We start from the raw sequence: 7,300 nt of genomic DNA, 5'->3' as shown, positions 1-7,300 counted from the left end.
AGACATACGACAACGGTTTTGCAACAAGTTAAATCCGTTGTCGTTTCTAAAAAAACAAATTAAAAATTAATATACAAATTTTCAATATTATAAATCAATCAAAATTTAAAATTTCGAAAATGAATTTAATATACAATTTTCAGTATTACAAATAACTCAAAATTCGAATTCTAATTCAATGCATACTAGAAAATAGAGCTATGAACTAATCTTAATAAACTTGGAACTCTCGTTTCACAATCTTCAATCTTGATATTTTGCTGGACAATACAAATATAGCAAACTCAATTGTAAGAATATATTTTTAGAATCATTAAATATATAGGAAAGCAATCTCAATTATAAGAACAATACAAATGTAGCAAAACAACATGAATAATCTCAATGCATCCCATCAAAACATCTAACTGAAATCATGAAAGTAGAGATGCGAGAAACTTAAGCATATTTATGAGTGTCCTGCCATGGGTTCCAACTGTGAGCTAACCATGAGAGAGACATCCTGTAGTATGACAGACAAAACTAAATAAGAAAATCTTGAATTGAGTTTCAATAATATGCAACCTTCCGAATAATTCAAGCCACCACACCCTTCTCTCTTAAATCCAGGATTTAAGACAAACAATATATTATAATATATAGCTGCATAAAGGTTATAACAACAGAAGTGAAGTCATAAACAGGGCCACTGCCAATTAAGTGCAGATCTGGCAAAAGGTTGTGAGGTCTGTTAGAGTAGGTGCCCGTCGAGCCAATGTGTTGGTCGATGGTCCTTGAGAGAACTCTTGTATGACAATCTTTATTTTAATAATATTTGACATTATTTAATTTGGCACACCTTTATCTGTATACTCATGCTAGCTGCATAGATAAAGCCCTTGAATATACAAATAATAGAAAAAATATGAGATGGTCATGTGATGACTATCATGAAACTCATATTTGGAATACTATATATTCTAAACTGTTCCTAGTCGATTCAGTCGTCACAAAGAAGGATAAAGGCCGCTCGAGCTTGAGACTAGTATTTGTGATGTGAGTACCACGTTTCATTGGTAGGGGACATGGTGATGTCCAAGCATGCAAATAGGTTCTCCTTGTAGAGTGCACTGAACAACCCTTCCTAAAGGACTTTCCAAGTGGTTATCATTTATCGAGTGAAGAAGTTCTAGTTTATGGTTGTACACCATCAGTCCTTATGACCCGGGACAACATGAAAACTCTATATGCTAGTGCTTTACTTTGACTTGTTTACCGACTCAACTGGGGTCATCAGGTGGCAATGTTGGGTGTTGTGACGAAACATATAGGAGTCGATGCATTGTAGTCGGGGATTCACCGCTTACCTACGGGTATGGATATCCTATGTGTTCTCATGCATATGTAGTTTGAAATCTCCGATCAGTGTAGGTGGTAATTAAGAAATAGTTTCTTGAATTACACCTTCGATGCAACTACGACATGACACATAGTTATCGATTCAATAACAACTCTCGATAAACCAATGGTTGTCGAATCGGTCGGGATATATGAGTTGAAGGGACCGTACTGTACGTTAACCATAATTGATTGGTTCTTACAGGCACTATCATTTGATACCTAGGGAGTCATGTAAGCGATGCTGCTAGACGTTTAACTTGACTGGTTGGGTACTATCAGACTTGAGTTTTCTGACGTTCTTATTATCAAGGAGTTGATTAATAAGATTGGAGCTATATAGGGTATGCTCACATAAGAGACTTGTTGATTCCGAATCACATGAAGATGTGAACCCACTGCAAGTTGTATCAATGAACCATTGAGGGTCACACAAGTACTAGCTTTATAGATCCCGTTGAGATTAAAATTAGTTCAATGTGTTGAACAACTTATAAAGGAGTTTATAAGTAATATAAATTAGAAGTATGACTTCTAATGGAGAATAAAGGGTAAAGTAACTTTTAATTTCTGAATGTGTTCCAAGATTAAAAGTTGACTTGAAAATTAATTAGTTTGTGAAAATGGTGATTTTCTAAACTATTATTATGAACTTAATTAAATTAATTCAAGAGTTGAATTAATTTAACACTGGTATATTTTGTAGTGTACAAATAATTAAATTAATTCAAGTGTTGGATTAATTAAACACTATTGAGTCTAGTAGAGCTCAAATCGATATAGTGTTGAATAATTATATACTAGTGGACTTGAATGAGTTCAAACTAGATTTAATTAATTATTTAAACTTAAATGAGTTTAAGTTTAATATTTAATTAAATATTAAGTTCAAAAGTCATGTATATATATTTATATATGTTTAACATATATATATATATATATACATATAAGATATGTGTGTGTGGGAATTTGAAGGGTTGGAAGAATGGATGCAATTTTCTATCCAAGTCTTGCACTTTTCCATGCATGGTTTAATTGCTAATTAATCTTTGACCTTGAGATATTATTTATCAATATTCCTCACACAATATAAACAACTTGGCCAATAATATTCCTCCAATTCCGTGGGTTCACTTTGAGAAAATTCTCCAATTTGTCTTTTGATTTTTGGGAGAAAAGGCAAGAAACATCTCAATGAAAAATGCTCTAAATATTCTAGTGCATATTTAGAGTGGATCTAGATTGTCTAGTCGTGGATCTAATTCGAAGAGAAGCTAATTTCGAAGAAGGTGTATTCTTGAAGGCTTGAATCCATTTGAGCAAAGTGTGCTCTTGGAAGCTTGTAGATTGTGTCTACCATTTCAAAAGCTAAATTGTTCACAACTTGGTTGCAGCCATAAATCAATCTTTGAGATTGATAGACAAAACTTCTAAACACTCTATGGATGTTTGCTACACAAGTGCTCGGTTTTCTTTTGATAAAAATTTTTAAATTTCCGCTGCGTTTTCGGGCACGAGTTAACCGATTCCCAACAAGGTCCAACAAGAAAATTCTCAAATTTGTCAGTACTCGGTAGTTTTCTGAAATTTCAAGCCCTCCCAACCCTCACGACACTAACCTCGGATTAGTGGATTTGACTCTAACTACATTTATGTGGTTCAGGGGAGCTTGAATGCTCTGAAAAAGCCATGAATCAATGATTTTTCATCCAATTTCCAACTTAGTAAGACACGAGAATCATCATTACCTATTAAAACCGAGATAAAAATGACCAAATGTGCCTCTTCCAAGAAGCTTTCCTTTCCTCCATTTCAAAGAAATACCACCAGGGCTTTCAGGTGTTCCTGGGCTTCGTGACAGTGGACTTAATGCTCTGTTCTCAACATGTCCTCTGCCATTAGTCATAAATTTTACATCAGTAAGATTAGCTGCAGTGATTAAACGAATAACTGTAATTTATTGTCCAATTTTCATATTGTATGAGAATTATTAGAACCTTTATGTAATAATTCTGATCGATGTACACAGCCAAACAAGTCGACAGTTTGAGTAAAACATGCGTGAACATAAAAAATGGACAAATGTAAATTAAAAAACAATCATCAAGATCTCTGATTGTATTTACTTGCTTATTCAAAAAAATTAAATCTTTGTAATCCAAAATTTGAAAAAACACACGAAAAGTTGTTCTAGGGGATAAAAAATGGGAAGTAAAAAAAAATCAATCAACCATTTTAGTCTTTATGTCCGACCAAGTAACAAATCGAAAACTTAAAGAATCGAGTACTTAGTATTGACAAATTTAATGTAGAAAAAATTCAAAGCAAGATATTCAACAATCCACCACCAAAACACAAGGCTCGATTAAAAATAATATACATGAGCAAGATTCCAGTGGATGTGTAAGTAGTAATACCGATCAAGACAAGATGAGTAAATGAAGTATTTCTACCTTAAATTTACTATAATATGGTGAAGTCATTCTAACAAATATTCAAGTGCTTTCCACCATAGAGTAGAATCAGACGCAAGATGTAGAAAAGTACTCATTAGGACTTAAAGATGATACGTTATCCTCGAAGAGTCGAACCACAAATCACACAACATAATCACATATTCAGGCAGATGAAATACAGTGATAAATACTTAAACACCAATACGCAAATCTCTGACAGAGAATACAGGATTCAAGCAAATTCATGGATCATGAAAATTAGTAAGTGAGTCATTAATCAAATTACCTTGCAAATGTTTCTCTATCCGGTCACCAGACAACCCTTTTAGTATCGAGTAATTCTCCGGATTCTGTTGTATGAAAAGTTTCAAAAATGCAATCTAATGAAGGAATATCCAAATAGTGTATAGTTCTGGAGGCTCTGAATAATCAAAAGAAACAGTTTATCAATGGGATGTATAGAATCATGAGATCAGAATTTTAATCGTCCAGACATTCAATTAAAGTTCAAAGACAAACCTTCTCAAATAAGAAATCATTTTTTGCTCGTGAATTACCCTGCAAAAAATCATGTCAAATGTTACCTAAATAACATAGAGAGTAATAATAGTTTTTATATGCAGATTATCTATGTTCATAACAATAATATCAAAACAATGAAGTTATAGAACTGGTTTTTCTACATCATTGCTCAAATTTTTATGTTCTAAGAGAAATATTATAGCACTAGCATGAAGAAAAAAGTGTGCATACCAAAAACTTTTGTAGTCAACTTTACTGGTCCTATTTATTCCCCAAACCTGCAAATTGACAGTCATCATAAAATTTAACAAGTAAAGCCAAGAAGACAACTGCTAGGTTCGTGATTGAGGGTACCTTTTAATTCCTTGAGATGGAGTCATAAGCCACTCCCCTGTGAAGATCAAAATAAAGTAATCATACAATAACCAAATCTACCACAGAACTTTAAGCATGTATGCAAACCGTTTTGATCCAAGCACGGGCTAAAAGATACCAAGATCATTGATATTAGGGATTGTAGCAGAAACAGCAAGAAATCGGACATGAGATAAAGAACTTGATCTCATCTCAGGATTACAAGCAATCATTTTAATTCTGCTAACAATTTCTTCTAATGCTGCTCCTCGAGGATCATTCAGTAAATGAACTTCATCAATGAGAACTAGTGCTATATCACTGAAAAAACTCAATCCTCCATCTTTTATTCGATAGCAAGTTGCAGCATCAAATTTCTAAGGTAAGGAAGGGGTCAGCTCTTAGCCATAATCAAATCATCATATACTAAATGATAGTTCACAGAAGGAAATAAGTATCATGGCCATCTAACCTCAGGTGCATGTAGTAAGAATAATATTTGCCTCCTGTATGTTGCTGATGTTGTAGAACTAATTATCACCCGTCAATTCGAAACAATTTATTATCAGAGGTCCAAGCTTCTGAGTCCAATCCCGAAGCTTAAGAACACAAAATTATAATTATGCCAATTAGTAACACAAAATTATAATTATGCCCGTGAGTAACACAAAATTGTGGACTTAAGAACACAACTATTAAGTCAAACAAATCTCCTCTTCTATACCGACCATCATGTTGTCTTCTTCTAAACCTTCGAACAATCCCTGCAAATTTCTTTTGAATGAAAACTTAAACATAATTAACCAACAAAATATTCAAGAATCAAACTTTTAGTTTTAAAAAATATATATATACAAAATGGAAAGAAACACAGCTTAACTAACTTGGCCATAGTTCAAAACTCCGGAAGATGGGCTTAACTGAATGTTTCCAAATCTCTGTAATTCCCCTTTCACAAAGTTTTCAAAAATGAGATTCAGAGGAATTCGGAGTCGGGGTGGAGGAGGGCGGCCTCGGAGACGGCGGCCCTTTGGCTCTCGGCCAGAACCACGATGATTTCGTGGCAAGGGAGCCCTCTACTCTGTCACAAAAGACATAAACCAACAAAATATCGACAGGATTCGCGAAGAACACAACTTGTGCCAATTCACTTCGCTACAGGGGTGCCAATTCAATAGTAGGTAAAGACATAGACGCAACCACAACCAAGAATCATTATTTGTTATTGTCATCGAGTAGAATCCAAAGAAATGACTTGATAAAAGAAACGTTTTGCTAGATTTATGCTTAGTGCAAATATAAAATATATGACGATCATCAATAATATAATTTTTCCACTGTATTAAGAATAATTAAAATCTTGTGCCTTAAAAAAAATCTCAATAAGATTAATTAATATATTAATATATTTAAAAAAAGTAGTAGTGTTATTGTTACGTACAAATATGTTTCTTTTGATTGATCTAGATCTCGTGATTTATAGAGATCTTAAGTCTGATAACATAACATATAATAAATATTTAAAATATCCAAAAGACACCTTCCAACCCAACCTCATCGGAAAGAAAAGAAAAATAATAATAAAGAAAAGAAATTGTGGTTTGATGAAAAGGAGCTGAAATGCGTACCTCGAACAGACGAGCGACTACCCCCGTGTATTTTTTTTTACCATAATCATCCAATTCCATTATAATCTAGTACAAATTTTCTGCAAAATCCTTTTGGGACGTTCCCTTCTTCAGAATTTTGAATCACGAATCAAAAAACTTGGTGGCCAGAATTCACTTCGAAGCAAGCAAAATGACAAACACTTGGTGGCCAGAATTTTGAATCACGAATCAGAAGCAAAAGGGCACCACATCGAGTACCAAAATAGCATCAAAACACTCAAAAACAATGCAACAAACACCCACGAGAAGTCTACAAAGTCCAGACACCAAGGGAAAATCCAGAACACCAACTCGATGCAAGCTATAGACAACGGTTTTTCAAAATCGTTGTCTTTGACACATATAAGACAACGGTTTTTAAAAACCGTTGTTGTTTTTCATTAAAATACGGCAACGACAACGGTTTTTGTAAAAACTGTTGTTAAAGGCCAAAAGACAACAGTTTGTGTATAAAACCGTTGTCTTTTTAGTGTTGGTAAACATACAAACATGATGCATGGAAATGAATGTGTGGGTATCATACGGGTAAATCAAATCCTGCTCAGTCTAGGCGCCATGGTATGTAGCATGCAGGGCCGTCGCATCAGGAGGTGGCTCTCATACCATAAACCGTGGACATATCCGTGTCCAAAACTATGGTTCCTATCCACACATGCAATGGGGCAGAGCAACCCCCATACTGGGTAAGCCAATAATATCGGCTAAATCTAGATGTATGCACGTGCATTATAACATATCAAAGCAGTAACATGCAATCATGACACATAAATGCAACACATACACATGCATACCCGCTGGCAATCTCAGTCAGTACTTACGTACCTTAATAAGGTAGCCCTAGAAGCATCCAACTAGGTTCCTAGCCTACCATCCAGTACTAAAATGCAAAATACCCATGCATCATCAATTATGCTCTGAAAG

The 7,300-nt window shown here is 34.3% G+C and overlaps 1 long non-coding RNA gene across 4 annotated transcripts; it reads right to left on the bottom strand.

The window, feature by feature from the left end:
- Positions 1–298: 298 nt before the first annotated feature.
- Positions 299–5,936, bottom strand: LOC140867042 (uncharacterized). Of its 4 annotated transcripts, none has more exons than XR_012145027.1 (7): positions 5,594–5,936; positions 4,710–5,473; positions 4,587–4,633; positions 4,353–4,391; positions 4,120–4,254; positions 3,126–3,269; positions 299–502 (listed from the first exon to the last, which is right to left on the bottom strand). It is a non-coding gene; the product is annotated as an uncharacterized lncRNA (long non-coding RNA). The 4 variants fall into 4 exon arrangements; XR_012145029.1 differs by lacking the exon at positions 299–502 and having other exon boundaries at positions 2,888–3,269; positions 4,710–5,086; positions 5,182–5,473; XR_012145030.1 differs by lacking the exon at positions 299–502 and having other exon boundaries at positions 2,888–3,269; positions 4,710–5,308; positions 5,438–5,473.
- Positions 5,937–7,300: the final 1,364 nt, after the last annotated feature.

The sequence above is a fragment of the Henckelia pumila genome, chromosome 4 (genome assembly GCF_033568475.1).
Source record: "Henckelia pumila isolate YLH828 chromosome 4, ASM3356847v2, whole genome shotgun sequence".
NCBI classification, from domain to species: domain Eukaryota; kingdom Viridiplantae; phylum Streptophyta; class Magnoliopsida; order Lamiales; family Gesneriaceae; genus Henckelia; species Henckelia pumila.
This window is presented reverse-complemented; position numbering and strand designations above follow the sequence as displayed.